This window comes from Pteropus medius, unplaced genomic scaffold (genome assembly GCF_902729225.1).
Source record: "Pteropus medius unplaced genomic scaffold, Ma_sr-lr_union100, whole genome shotgun sequence".
Taxonomy (NCBI): Eukaryota; Metazoa; Chordata; class Mammalia; order Chiroptera; family Pteropodidae; genus Pteropus; species Pteropus medius.
The window spans coordinates 295,471-310,796 of NW_024350927.1; the positions used below are offsets into that span (position 1 = coordinate 295,471).

Genomic DNA, 15,326 nt, shown 5'->3' on the forward strand with positions numbered 1-15,326 from the left:
ACAGAGGTAATGTCACTTACCGGGTCACCAGCTGGGAAGTACTTGAGTCTATCTGTTTGACATCGAAGTGTTTAAGTGATGTCAGAGTGGAGAAGGGGCAGGGCATGGGTGCATCCGTTCCCCCGGGCCGCTCCTTCTCTCCCTGTCTTGGACCATCTTATTTTTGGCTTCTTGCTGAGTCCAGGCAAAGGATCATGTGGCTGGAGGATCAACCTCAGGGAGAAGAGAAGCCCTAATCGGGTTTGTGCTGGTCCCTCGTCAGGGCTGGGGGTTGTTGACTCTCTGCCTCCCCCTGGGCTGGGCACCTGGCAGGATCTGGGCAGCTTGGGGGACTCATCAGATGATTTCTAGTGTTTGAAGGACTCCCTGCCCATCTGAGAGCCCCAGTGGCTGGCCCAGACCGAGCGGGGACTTCATTTCAGGGGCCACAGCCAGGGCTGAGAGGGGCCTAGCCTGGAAGCACAAGGTGGGGGCCTCTGCACTTCGCTCTTGGGGGTCCTGCGACTTGGAGTCCACCCTGACCCCCAACAGGCTGAGGTACATGCTTCCTGACCTTCTCCCTCCCCTTTTGAGGCCACCTGGCACAGAGAAAGGAGCCCTGGCTTTGGTATTAGAGAGCCCCATGTTCTGATCCAGCCTCTGCCATCCCACAAGGAGGCAGGTGAGTCTAGTGGTTCGGAGCTTGGGCTCTGCAGCTGGACTGCCTGGATTCGAGTCCTGGCCCTGCCACTTTCAAGCTCTGTGACTTTGCACAAGTTGCTTCACCTCCCCGGGCCTCAGTTTTCTCATCTGTAAAATGAGCATGCTGTTAGTACCCATCTCATAAAGTTGTTGTGAGGATTAAATGAGCTAATGCTGCCTAACGCTTTCTAATGTTAACTATTATGATTATGCGGCCCTGACTAGTAACCTCTCCTCCTCAAGCCTCCGTTTCTCCGTCAGCAGAATGGGGGTGAGGAAAAGAGAGGCTCCAATAAAGTACTCTGCCAGGGGCTTTACCGTCACAGAAGGTTCCCTGGGCGTCCCCTCCATTTCATTACCCCTCCTCTCTGTAGAGAATTGGTTTTTCTCTCCTCTGAGTTGGGTACCCCAGCTCCATGAATGGGTGGGAGAAACATTTGTGTATGTGAGTGTGTATGTGTGTGTGTGCGCACGTGCATGCGTGCATATGTATGTTGGGGGACACCCCAGCACCTGCCCCACTGGTTCATATCAAATTGAATCTCAGGAGCTGCATGACGACAGGAGGCTGGTATCAAGTAATGAGTCTGTGCCCTTGAGCTGTGTTTAGTCACTAATCCCTCTCTTGGTGCAGGTAATTGCAGTCTAGTTACCTGTCCTAGCTGCGCCTGGAGCCGTCCCAGCCAGTTATGACAATTAGGTTGGTGCACGTACAGGCTGTGCCTACCACGACCCATCCTCAGTTGCACCAACCCATGTGTGATTAATCGGTTTCCTGGGTCCTTGTCACTCTTCCCTCCTTCCTCCCTGGTGATTACTCAGGAATGTCCTCTTTACTGGTGACAGGGTAGCAAGCACATGGGCTCTGGCTCCAGCCCCTGCTCTGCTGCTGCCTGTGTGATCTTGGGCATGTCACTTCACCTCTCTGAGTATCAGACATCTCAATTACAAATGGCCTGGACTTCTGAGCTTCCCCTTCTGACATCCTGGGATCCCATGTTCTGTGATTTTTTTTTTCCCATAACACATGAAGCCTGACTGTGCTTGCAGATCCTCATTTAATCCAGACAGGGGTCCTTCTTCCTCATTTCACAGATAAGGAGACCAAAACCCAGAGAATGATTTGCTCGAGGCTGCAGAGCCTTAGTTTAAATCTAGGACGGGGTGCGCCAACTCCTGCCAGGTGGGCTTTGCCAGGCTGCCGATAATGAGGGGAACTTGGAAGACAAGGCAGTCTGCCTAGGGTCTCCGGGTGAACAAGTGTGCCCTGAGTGAGTGAGCGGCGCGGCTTTGATGGAGGGATTAGACTGAGCAGCAGACCCGCAGTGCCTTGCATTTACCTGCGGGCATGGTCACTTGGAATAAACAACGGAGAGATCCAAAGTGCACATTAGGTTTCCAAAATAGCCTTGGGAGTTGCTATTTTTCCTCAAAGCTGTAAACATATATCTGGGTGGGGCCCCTAGCCTCCTGGGCACAGACCCCCTGGGCCTTCTGGTTCTTGGCCTGGGTGCTCAGACCCCCTGCTGGTTTCTGGACTCAAGCAAGAGCTGGAGCCCTGCGGGGCTGTTTGCCGGCTGACACTAGTGATGGGGTTTGGTAGAGGTCTCTGGGGTCTTGAGAGGTCTGGATAGAAAGGCAAAGTCCAGGGATGGAGAGCTATGAGCACCAACCTTCCTGTCGTCTGTCCCACGTGAGGTAAGCCCAGGCATGGAGACGAGTGAAGATGATCATTGGAGGAGAGGAGAGCTGGCAGGGACTGTGGAGGTTGTCGGGGGAAACTGAGGTTCTTGGGGAGGGCAGACAAGGAGGTCATGTCCAGGGCCACACAGTGAGTCAGTGCTGTACTGACTCTAGATTGGATCTCTTAAGGAAGTCCCTGGAGTTGATACTCAATGGACCCTTTATCCAGCCAACATTTATTTGGTGCTTGTGTACCAGGCTCCATGCTGGAGTAGCAGATGGGAGCCAGAGATGGGCCTGACCTTCCAAGAGCTGAGTTAAGCAGGGGAGACAAACAGGTGAACAGATAACCTCGGTAGCAAGAGATAGAAGAGGGGCACCTGACCTTGACCATGGATTGGGGAAGGCTTCGTGGAAAAGGGTTCTATAAGCTGGGCTTCAAAGTTGGCATAAGATGAGGAGGAGAGACAGAAGTGACAGAGGGGGCATGGAGGATGGACCTTCTGGGCAGAATATATAGCACATGCAAAGGCCCTGGAGGTATGATGCCACCTGGGCTGGAGGTACCATGGGGGATTCTGTTTTGTCTCACCCCACCCTAGCATGTGGCCATGCTCCAGGGCTCATCGCACACCAGGTGGGCACTTCTACCCTTTCAGATAATAGGTATCGGGTCCCTTTCTCTGGATGAGCCCCATCTCTCAGCCCTCGCTCCTTGGGTAAGGCAGAGTACCACCCCCGAGACAGTGTAGAAGGACAGTGCTCATGGTGGGGTCTTCCTCCACCCAAACCTTTAGACTAATAGGGAAACTGAGACACAAATCAGTGTTGTTGCAGGAGCTGGGATGACGACCCAGGGTCCCTGCTTTTCCTTGGCTCCCTGGGCAGCTCTCTAGGCTCCGGCAGCTGCTGAACCCCTCGAGAGCACAGCTTTGTCCCACACAACACTTTAGAGCGGCAGAGAGCCTTTTCTGAGTTCACATCCTTGACCCAGCAACCCACTCTGCAGAGATAACTGGACAAATATGCAAATATATGTGTACTGAGAAGTTCTCGCAGTGTTTAGATTTTTGGGATTTGTGAGTGATAGCGCAGGACCCATTAGATCAGTGGTCTAAGGGAGGGGGAAATGGGAAGTTAGTGTTTAATGGGGGCAGAGTTTCGGATTTTCAAGATGAAGGGTTTTAGAGGTGGATGATGGTGATGGTCGCGCAACAATGCGAATGTACTTAATGCCACTGAACTGTACACTTTAAAACGGTTAGGATGGTGAATTTTATATTATGAATATTTCGCTACAATTAAAAAAAGAAAAGATAAAGGGACAGAGTGACAAGTCTCCTCCAACCCCCTAGCCATACGGTTCTCTCTAGACGCAAGCTCTGTTTTCAGTGTGGTGGTGGAGTCCTGCTCTACTCCCTCCTGCCCTGGGTACCAACGGGCAGGGGCATCTCGAATGTGGTTCCTTCACTCGTGAGCCGAGTAAAGATGGCTCCCGGCCCTGAGAGCCCAGAGTGAGCACCCCCTCCCACCCCCACTTCCAGGGCATGAGCAGCTGGTGCCCAGGTCTTCCTGCCCTGTTGGGTTGGAGGGAATGAGGACCCGAGGCTGGGGGCTGGAGGTCCTGCCTGAGAGGGCCCCAGAGCTTCCCTCCCCTCCGTCAGTGGGAGGAGGATGCCCTTCACTCACTCCCGTGTGCCTAGCACTTAGCTCCCGCGTGGGCACTTGGGAAATGATTGTTGAGTCTGTCTTGGGGGAAAGAAGATGGAATCTAAGCCAATAGCCAGACAGAATTAGGCTACGGCAGACACTTCCTGGGGCGTCTTCAGTGCCAGGTCTTGTGCCAGCTCTGGGACGTGGCGCTGCATTGGACATGTGGGAGATGAGAAGCCTTCCCATATGTCTTTGTTGGATGGCCCCATGGGTTACCAGGCATTGATAGCTGAGCACCCAGGTATCCTACCTGGTGCCTGGGACCCTGGCCAGTCCACTCAGCAGAGCTCCCACCCCAAGCTGAGCCTCTCGTTCTCCGTGGTGGGAAGGACATCATAAAGACCACATTTGTGGCTAATATAGCATCCATCTATTGTATGTTTACTAGGACCTGGGCTCTGTGCTAAGTGCTAATGCATCCTGACTCATTTAATATACTAGCCCCACAAGTAGGTTCTTCTATTAGCCCCCACCTTAAAGACGGGAACCTGGAGCACAGGAGATTAAGTGTTTGGCCAGAGGCACACACCTGCCCCCTCCCAGCATCTCGGTCAGATAGGGGACAGTGTGGGACCTTTGCGTTCAGTGCCTGGGGTCCTGATGGCAAACTGCGGCCTTAGCCCACCATGAATTCCATTGAGGGGCAGAACAGAAAGAAACCGAGACCACTTTACAGAAGAGGAAACTGAGGCCCAGAGAGACAGGGGTGCTAGCTCAGACCTTAGAGCTAGTTTGCGACAGGGGAGCTTCTATTTATTCAGAGCCTGGGTCTGTCATCTCTTTCAGACTGGAGCAGCCCCGAGGAGGGGGCCTTTATGATCCCTGTTTCATGCTGACCAAATGGGGAGACTCAGGGCCAGGAAATCATTTGCTCAGAAGCACGTAGCCCATAATATTGGGATTTGAACCCAGTTTGGTCTGACTCCAAACCCATTGCCTTTTTGGCTTGTCAGGAGCTAGCCCCAGCTGGTTGTAGGGGTGGGATGGTATTTGGGCTGCTGGCTGATCCTCTGTGGCCAGTGGAGGAGGAAAGCGAAGGCCTTTGTCTGCCTAGGTTCTAGGGCCATAAGCAAATACTCTGGCTAAGTCGCTCTTTTCCAAGTTACTGGGTGTGGCCTGTGGGCACACACTTGTGCATCTGAACCTGGCGTGGTCATTTGAGGCTGTTTCCTGAGCAGTGTGCTGGGGGCATGGTAGAGCTGATGAGACACTCTTATGAGAGGCTGCTCAGGCTTGGGAGTCAGGTGGGCTTGATGTGGAGCAAGTCATTTCACCTGAGCCTCAATTTTCTCATCTATAAGGTGGGAATGAAAACACCTGTCTCACAGAGCTATGGTGGGGGTAAAGTGACATAATAAACATTTTACAATAAATGCAAGTTCTCTCCTTTCTTCTGAGAGAGCAGAGTCTCATGAGAGAAGCAGAGAAGAAATAATTTACAACACCCTGGATGCTATGAGGAAGGCAAGTGTCAGGTCTGGAAATGCCAGGATGGGTGTAGCAACTCATCCTGGGGAAGTCACAAAGGGCTCCCTGGAGAAGGTGGTGAAAGTATAGCAAGCCTGGAAGAGGCCGGAATTGGTGCCCCAGAAACCTCATGGTGGCCTGCGATTTGGGATGCAGATTCCTCCTTGCCATGAGATGCTCGTTGAGTCGCTTTCCTTCTCATAGTGGCCTGGTTTGGGGCGGGGGGCAGTGCTCACTCAGGGTGTGGTTTCTAGACAGAGGACTGAGGGAGGACACTCCCCAGCATACAGCTCCTAGGGGCGTCTGCAGAGCTTCCAGGTCTCCAAAGGTGTTTTCAATAAATGACACCAAATTCACAGTGATGTTTGGAACCAGGGCAAATATGAACGCTGGGTAATTGGAACAGTGACTCACATGAACAGCCGAAACCTCAGACTGGCTTTGGAGCAGGAGACCAGAGGCTTCTCTGGGCCTAGAAGAGTGTGCCCTTACATGCTCTGTGCTTCTCAGAGTGGCACCATGAGATGGGCTGGGCTCTGACTGGTGACATCTCTCCTGTCTTGGTCTCACCTGCTGTCATGATGGCTCTTGTCAGGACAGACCTCAAAGGGCTAGGCACATGCCATTCATTCTTGGGGTGCATCTGGGGCCATAGAGGGTAGAAGCAGCACATTTACTGGGTTTTTCTGGTAGAGGAATTGGCCTTGTCAGCATCTGTTTTCTTTCCCTCTGCCACCCCCACCCCTGTGTGTCCCTGGTCACCCATCCAGGTGACAGTGGTATCTAGCTATTATGATTATCAACATCAACATGATTATTATGGCAACATAGTGGCTTTGGGGTGAGCCAATCCTTGGTTCAAGTCTGGCCTTGTCACTTGCAGTGTGGTCTGGGACCACTCTCTCAGTCTGTTTGGACTTCTCTGACCGTCTGTCGTGAGGATGAGGATGATGACCCTGATTGCATGCTCATGGATATGCCAGGTACTGTTCTAGACACCTGTCAGACACGAGTCCGTCGCATATTTGCAAAAAACCCCTACAAGTCGGGTTTGTTCCACGGTTCAGAGGTCAGTAGCTTGTTCCAGGTCATAGAGTTGAAAGATGTGTAGCTGGGGTTCGATCCCAAGACTCCTCTGGCTCCAGAGCCTCTGCCCTCTGCCCTTCACTACGCACATCAGTTTGAACGTGGAGACTGTTGTCTCAGCTGGCTGTGAGACTGTGGTTTATTAGATAGCTTTGTGGTCAGTATGGCGTGTTTGTTCAGGGACTGTGGACATCGTTTTCTGGCCTGGTGGCTGAGCCCTTAGAATTTACTCAGTTGACACCATTGCATTAAGAATGGGAAGTGATACTAGAGGAGGAAAAGGGACTTGCCCAAGGTCACACAGCAGGTTAGGGCAGAGACAAGACCAGATACAGGGTTTCCTGTATGGTACAGACTGTCTTGCTGCCTGAAGCTGTGTGGGCCTGGGGAATGGGGTCCGGTTAGGGGCTTTCCAGCCGCTCCCTCCCACCTCTCTCCAGGCCTCTTGTCTCCTCGGCTCCTCACAGAGTGGCCAGAGGCCAGCCAGCTGCCCTGCAGAGGGTACCCTTGGTCACAGAGAAACAGGTAGGGAGAGTAGGACCATCCCATACAGCTGATCCCCACAGACCATGGGCAGGGCTTGCTTTCACCTTCTTGCTGGGAAAACTCGTTAAAATGAATTTCAATGCCATCTCTCAGTTGCTTCCAGACCTCCAGAGGGTCAGGGCAGGAAGGAGAGGTGTCCCTGCTTAGGTGGCCTGGGCCTCACCCGCCCACCTGCCCCTCGCTTCCCCAAGGCCAGCGCAGGCAGGGTAATACCAGTGATAAAAATGGCTGTCATGCATCAGGGCTGCCTGCGTACCTGCACGTGAGCTCATTTAGTCTGTCCACGGACCCTGCAAGCAGGAGTGCTACCCCATTTTACAGAGAAGGAAATTGAGGTTTTTACTTCCTGGTAAGTGGCCCCTGTGAGATGACAGTTTTCTCAGCTGGCCTGCCTTTCTCCGTGGGGTCGGTAGAGACTCCTCTAACTATTTATTTTATGAGGCCCGAGCGCACGTGGCAAACCCTCAGGAATGATTATGGAAGGAACGAGTGGACAAATGAACCAATTCGTGCTGCCACCCCACCCCCTGCTGTTCGTGATTGGTGCCGAGGGCAGCAGTCAGAGGCCTGGCACCATCATCCAGAGCTACTCCGGATGGAGACGACGTCCCCGAGGCCTCTTCCCTGACTGCAAGGAAGGACCGCATCCAGGGTCCGTGAACGGCATTGCAGATGTCGTATCTGGAGGAGGCAGATGGGGAGACTGAGGCCTGGGCAGAGAAAGGACGTGCTGGGGTCATGCAGTGAATTAAGGACAGAGCCAGGCCTCGAACCGGGATCTTCTGCCTCCTCCCAGCCCAGAACCCTCTCCTCAGTGGGGTGCTTCCCTACGGACATCAGACCCCCGCCCACCTTGAGTGGCCTCGCACACTGGGATCGCCAGAGGGGGCTGAGAGCAGGTGTGTGTGTATATGTGTGTGTGTGTGTGTGTGTGTCTGTGTGCGTGTGTATGTGTGTGTCTATGTGTGTGTGCTGGCATTGTATGTGTGTGTCCATATGTGTGTGTATGTGTGTGATATGGCTGTATGTGTGCGTATGTGTGACTGTGTGTGTGTGTGTGTCTGGGTGTCTGTGTCAATGTGTATGTGTGTGTGTATGTGTGACAGCATGTGTCTGTATCTGTCTGTGCTTGTGTGTCTGTCTGTGTGTCTGTATGCGTGTATCTCAGGTGTGTCTGTGTATGTATGTGTGTCTGTGTGTCTGTATGTCTGTGTGTGTGTCTGTGTATGCATGTGTGTCTGTGTGTCTGGATGTGTGTGTGTGTCTGGGTATCTGTGTGTGTGTGTGTGTGTATATGTGTGACTGTGTGTCAGTGTGTATGTCTGTGTCTGTCTGTGTCTGTGTGTGTCCGGATATGTGTGTGTGTCTGTGCAGTGGCAGCATGCTGGGCAGAGGGGCACAGCTGATATGGTGGCTGCTCAGTCCTGTCCCATCGCCGGCTTGCAGCCTGTGCTCTGGCCTGCCCGGGCTATTACAGCCGCCTATAATGGAATCGGCTGCCCTGGTTAAGTGTTCACATTAAATTAATACCTCCTCTGCGGAGACAATCAGTTGGCATTTAATTTGTATTTCCTTCTGAGCAGTGCAGTACAGCTGGGCAGCTGGGCCTCTGATGGGCATGCCTTTGAGGCGTCCCTTCCCCGGGATCAGGGGCTCGGTACAGATGGCACCAGAGTCCACAGGGAGGCGTATGGTGAGGGCAGGTGAGGCTGGGCTGGCAGGTCCCCGTTAGAGTGGGTTCAGGGGCGTGGGAGGTCTCCTCGCTCGTGGGCTGGGGGACTCAGGCTTCCTTTTACTGGAGAGGAAAGATACTCACAGTAAAGCAAATGAGGAGGGGCAGTCAGAGGTGCAGACTCCACTCTACCCCACAGCCAGCCATTCAGCTGCCCCGGAGTGGACGCCCTTGGAGGAGTGGGTTCCCGTGGATTCCCAGCCCCACTCCCACTCCCACTGCCCTTTTGCTCATCTGTATTATTTTTTTCTGCCACAAATATGAATCGTTTGTGATATTAGAACATGGGGGCGATGAGGAATGAGGAAGTTGACTCAGTTGTGATTTTTAAGCTCAGCAGAAGCTAAGGGGGTGAGGCTCCCCGTCTTCGCCAGCAGCTCAGGCCCGCCCCGAGCATCCACTCTGATCTGTTACCTGTCCGCCTCCTTGACAGTGCACTGAAGGAAGGACCCCCCTGCCCTGCCTCTGTGCCAGCAGCTGCCTCCTCCAGCTCAGATTAGTCTAGAGAAGAACCCACCAGTCAGGGCACCAGCGAGGCCGGGGGAAGGGCAGTGGTGCCTCCGCGCAGTGCAGAGCCCAGGGAGACAGGCAGCAGACTGGCTCCAGCACAGCACGCTCCCTGGCCACCTGCTGGCAGCCCGCACCCAGCTGTGCTGCAGTGGGGTGAGCTCCCCGTGGCCTCCACCCATCTGCCCTCTGCCAGAGACCAGGCCCACGCTTGGCCTGGACTGAAGTTTTCCACTGCTGGCTCTGGCCCAGCCTCACCTGAGCTTGCTTCCCCTCACCTGAGTGAGCTGGCCTGGGTGTGCCTCTGCTCGCCTTTCCTGGAAAGGTGTGGACCAGTCCTGAGATGCCTCCTCCCAGCTCTCGGAGGTCTGGCTGCTGGAGCCAGCCACAGCACTCTGCACTTCAAAACGGGCCGCTGAGATTGTCTGCTCTGTGCCAGGGGTGGGCTGGATGTTTCACCCATGCTGAGTCCCTCATGGAGTTGTCACAACTGCCTTCAAAAGGGGTTCCATGCTTCCCATCTCACAGATGAGGAAACCGAGGCCCCGAGAGGGTAATCGACTTGACCAAGGTTCACACAGCTGGGAAGTGGTTGGGGGTGGCAGGATAAGAACCCAGTGTCTCGCTACCCAGGACTTTCTCCCCAGAAGCCCCAGGGCTGCCCCTGGAGCCTCGATCATTTCGCTGGGGCTGCACCCACTTTCGTTTGAAGCTGGAGTCCCGGAGCCTCTTTCTCTGACTGCACAGGAAGTGAAAAATCTGTGAGTCAGTCCCTCTGCCAGTGACTTCAGCTCGGCTTTCCGTCGTCCCTCAGTAAGCCAGGCTTTGTCAGCCCCTTTCCTGTGGGTTTGTGTGTCATTGTGAGCTGATGGGGGAGGGGGCGCACTGGCCCTGAGTGTTGGCTGGGAGTGGTGGCTGACTTTGAAGCGGCCCATCCCATCCCCCTAGTGGCCTGCTGAGACTTCTCATCTATCACGTGGTCACAGCAGAGGCTCCTAAGGAATGCAGGGAGACCGCATCTGGCTGTCACCTCCCCCTCCTGGCCACTGGCCTCACATGTGTGCTCCTTCTGCTAAGATGGTGGCCCGGGCCCCAGATCTCAGTGTCCTTCGTGCTGTCATTTCCTCTCTCGATGCTCATTGTCTGGTATCCCAGCCTCCCTCCCAGGCTGGAGGGCTGTGGGAAATAGGAGAGAAAAGCTTCCCCTTCCCCCTGCCTGCTTCCTGCCCTGGCTGTCCCTCCCCCGGCCTGGCCTGGCCTCTCCCTGGAGAGGCTTTGGAGGGGTGGATGGAGCTGAGCAGAGAGCCTGTGCTGGGAACTCAGCTCCAGGGAGCCCCCAGACTGGGGCCGTGGAGACAAGGGTGCTCCTGGCTGGGGAAGGGGCAAGTGGGAGGGTTGAGAAGTGGTTGTACTTAGAATTCATTCATTCATTCATTCACTCATTCACTCATTCACTCATTATTCATCATGTATTCATTCGTTCAACAAATCCATACGGCAAGTATCTGACTCCTTACCAAGAGTGGGTGGGTTGTAGGCACAGGGAGTACAGCAGTGAGCCTAGTGAAAGTCACTAGAACCACTTCTCTGGACTGTTACAAGGCCTGGACCCCCAGCTTGAGACTTAACTTCTCTAATGACTTGTTTAATGGCGCCACCCCTCGCCCTGCACTTTTTCCCAGCTGGAACAGGCATCTCACCCATGTTCCCCCTATGCTCCCCCGGGCCAGGACAGAGTGCCTAAGACCTCCTGAGATGGTTGCTGGAGGGCTTTGCTGTGCTGCCCCCACACACACGTCCAAGTTCCCACTTTGTGGACTCCATGGTCTGAGCCCCCGCTTATCCTTGCCCTAGCTCGAGGCCCTCCAACACTACCTTGCCCTTGTCCAGCCTCCCCGCCCTGGTCCCATGTGCTGGATCATGCCTGGAGGTCAAGGGGTCACAGGGAGGCCCGTGTTGGCCCCTTCCTCCCTGGGATCCATTTTCACATTCAGTTCAGGGGTCCAGGAAGTGGGAGGCTTTGAGCACTGGTCACCAGAGGGATTGGAATGACCAGGAGATGTGCCCTGAGGTCTGCCCAGCCAGAACAAGCCTGTGGTTGGGGGCTGGTCACATGACTGTCAGAGAGTGTGGGAGAGCAGAGTGGTTTTTCTTGAGTGTTCCTGGGGCGTGTTGTGCCCACACTCTATCTCATTGAGAGATGGCGGCAGATGCTGGGGGAGGCAGAGCCGCGGCCCGGACTCACGACCCTTCCTTGGGAGCTCTGGCCTGGGCCGGAGGAGTGGAGAGCACTCTGTGTCACCCACTCCCTGTGTGACGCTGGGCCTATTTGCTTATCTGTACACTTGGAGATTTGGATGAGGTAAACTCTGATCCCTTCGGCCTTCACTTTGGATGATTCTCTGAGGGTCAGTTTTCTCCTGTGAAATAGAAACAGCCCCACTTTCCTGGCTGTGTGACCTGGGGTAATGGTTTTGGACTTGAGCTTCAATCAGTAGCATGGTGATGATAATCACACCTAGTGGTTACCGAGGAACGCATTTAAATGAGATTATGCATGTGAACCCCCTAAGAACGGTGCCTGGCACTTCGTAAGCACTCAGCCCGTGTCGGCTGCTCTGTTTGTACTATTATCGTCATCCGCCCCGTCATTATCTATCCTGCCCGCTTGAGAGGCTGCTGTGAGCATCGTGGACGGTGAGTGCTATGAGGGGCTGACGCAGGTATGAGACGGTTGTTGAAGGGTGTCTGCCGGTGGGAGTGGGAGAGAGCGAGAGGGTGCTGGGGGCCACGAGCGGATCTTGGGCTGGGCCTGAGCACTTTTTGGAGGTGGAGAAGATGGAAGGTGGTCCCTCTGTGTCCCTGGCATCATAGGTGGCTCCTTGGACGAGAGCCGTGCACGGTGAGCTATCACTGCCAAGCCGCCTGGGAGGACATTGTCCCGGCTGCCTGCAGCTGGAGCTTGAAGAGGGAAAACAATCGAAGTGGCTTTGGGGGCTTGGGGAAGATGTGGCATTTGAGAAGAGCCTTGAGCAGAGGGCGAATAGGGTTTCAAGAGGCTGAGGAAGATGGAGGACCGGGGAATCCAGGTGCCTCCGAGTCTCTGTTTGCTCATCTGTAAAATGGGGACGATGCTTAGGAAAGGGTCGAGTGGTATGTTGTATTTTATGTGTGTACGAATGCCTCACATGGTGGACACCACCCAGAAGGTGACCAGTAAATGTCCCTCTTCTACTTTCTCTTATCCGACACTTTAAGAGGGAGACATTTGGGAGTTTTGTGAGCTGTTGGGTCAGGGCGGGCAGGGTGGTTCTAAGTGATTGAGGCTATCTTGGCCCTGGCTCAAGTTGTCTCTGTGCCTTTGGCCTTCGTTGTCCTACCTGTGAAATGGGGAGGGGGTTTCTCTGTAGCTTAACAGCCCACTGAGTGAGCTCCTTTGCTGATCGGTAGATTGGGAGAGAGAGTTGTGACAGCGAGCGGTAAAGGACATGACATCTACCAGTCCCTGACCCATAATAGTTGTGTCCCCTTCTCGGTGGCTGCCAACTACTCCCTGGCCTTCCTGCTGCCCCATTTCGCTTATGCTGGTCCTCTGCCTGAAACACCCATCCTGCCGAAACCTTACTCCTGTGGGCAGATCCTGATCCGAGGAGGGGACTGTGCCTGGGAAGCAGGTGTTGAAATTTCATAGCCCACAACTTGGTGGACCAGTTCTCAGTTAAGCTGTGTGCTCCCTTCCCCTGGGCTGAGTCTCGGTGAATGTGGGATGTCTAGGGTGTCTTAAGAAGCCCATCACCTGTCGTCATCCACTCACCCCAGTCAGCCAGAGCAGCTGAAGGGCAAAGCTTTTCTGCACTGTCAACACTGGAGCTGGCAGAGCCAGGTTTTCTTGCCGTGGATGAGAGGCACGTCAGTGTGGGCAGTGGATTCTGTCTGCCAAGCCAGCTGCCATTTGTACGCGGGGGTCTGTGCTCGGTCTTCTGGGACCAAGAGTGCCGGCTGCCCACCCAGCCTGGCTTTGGAGATAAAAGGCCCGTGAAATCATTTGTGGGAGCTCATCTGCTGAGGTGCATTTTAGAAACACTAGTGAGGCATGGGGTCACTCAAAGTGCCATCTGCAGGGGAGCTCATTAGGAATGCAGGGTGTTCACCTCACCCCGAACCTGCTGAATCCGGGTCTCCATGTGAGCAAGATCCCTCGGTGATTCTCACGCGTGTCACAGTTCGAGACATGTTGCTTTAGAGCGTGGGCTAAGCTTCAGTCCCAGCCCTGCCTGCTGGCTGTGTAACCTTAGACAAGTTACCTCACCTCTCTGAACCTCAGCTCTCTTATCCGCAAAATGGGTTTGGAGAAAAATTCTTTACCCGAGAGGGTTAAAAGTTCACATGAAAGCCGATGAGATAAGTGTACAAGGCACTGAGCCCAGTCCGTGGCACCCGGATGTGCTCGCCAACCAGTGGCTGCTGCCGGCGTGTCTGGAGACCCAATGACATGGCTTGTGCTCTCGCTCTGGGTTGACTTGCAGCCAGCCGCTTTCTTTCTCTGGGTCTGTTGACCCCTGCCCTGCCTTCCTCACGAGAAGGTTGCCGACAGGAAAAGTGAGAGGGACCTGGGTCTCACCCCCAGGAGCCCGTCCAGGACATGGGTGTATGGGAGTGAGGTGAGATGCCCCTGGGCACATGCCCCCTCCTCTGCTGCTTCTGCTGTTGCTGCAAGATGCGGTCGCGAGGCCGGGCCCTCCTTTGCACCTACCTGCTCTGCCCAGTGGCTTTGGAATCAAGTCCTCTGCCCCTGCTCAGAGCGGCGTGGCCAGGAGAGATGATTCAGCTAGGGACCTGTGTTCTGAGCCTTGGCCTCTCCTGAAGGAAGCCCCGGATGCCCCCTGCCGCTGGGCGGAGGCGAGGGTGGCCTGTGAACTTCTCCCCCTACACCAGATTCCTGTGCCCCATGCTGGGCCCCAGGCTGGACTTCAGGCCTGGCCCTTGACATACTTTTGGGTGACCTTGAAAATTCCTGGCACACTCTGGGCCTCAGTGTCCCTATTTGTACAATGAAGGCGTTCAGTGAGATGGTCCCACCTGAGCGAGACCCTTAGGTTCCCTCTCTGCCCCTCCTGAGCTTCCTCTGTGTCCCTCATCCCTGGCAGGAGCCCCTGCCCAGTCCCATTGCCCTCTAGGTTCTGGATCTTGTGGCCCACAGCAGACCTAGGCCTGGCCACCAAAGTCAGGGGCTGGTAAAGACCGAAGGGACGTGGCGGGGAGGGGGAGCATGTGTGTGTCCTCCGGTAGCCCTGGCCTGGGCCATCTCATCTCACGTGGGAGAGAGGAGGAATTTTCCTCTGTGTGTGCAAACAGTATCTGTTTTCTCTTGTTTCCAAAAGCTGGTGACGTAACCTACTCTTCATCCATCCCTCTCCTCCGGCCTATTTTTAGCTGGCCCCGACAACATTCTAAAAGGCTTCCAGACCTGCCCGCTCTGAGGCCATGTAGGGAGGTGGCAGTGGGGTGAGGAAGGAAAGACGCTCATCTGTGTGTCTCAGGATGGAGGGGAGAAAGAAACCCACCCCCGGCTTTCTCTGGAGAGTGAGAGGGATCTGGGTGGCGGGGGTGCCACTTAGGGCTCTGACAGGTCGCGGGTCCATGGGGGTCCCGGCAGGGTTACAAGCACTCAGTCTGGAGCCTCCAGCCTAAGTTTGAGTCCTGGCTCCATTTGTCCTCACCCTGACCTTGGGCGAGACCTGACTCTGTACCTTGCTTCGTTCACCAGTAACACGGGGGTCATGGAGGCACCTGTGCTAGCGGGTTGTTATGAGGATCGAGTTACATCGCTGTAGAACAGATGTCTGGTATGAAGTAAGCACTCGGTTGCAGCTGGTATTGTTATGGTGATTGTATTGATTATCCTTTCATC

At 54.7% G+C, this 15,326-nt stretch overlaps 1 protein-coding gene and 1 long non-coding RNA gene across 3 annotated transcripts in view; one reads left to right on the top strand and one right to left on the bottom strand.

The window, feature by feature from the left end:
• IFFO2 (intermediate filament family orphan 2) overlaps positions 1-15,326 on the top strand; it is a 43,101-nt gene that overhangs the window by 16,195 nt on the left and 11,580 nt on the right. The gene's annotated exons all lie outside the window — the stretch shown is intronic.
• Positions 8,728-10,346, bottom strand: LOC120585738 (uncharacterized). Of its 2 annotated transcripts, none has more exons than XR_005648501.1 (2): positions 9,323-10,346; positions 8,728-8,971 (listed from the first exon to the last, which is right to left on the bottom strand). It is a non-coding gene; the product is annotated as an uncharacterized LOC120585738 (long non-coding RNA). The 2 variants fall into 2 exon arrangements; XR_005648500.1 differs by having other exon boundaries at positions 9,694-10,342.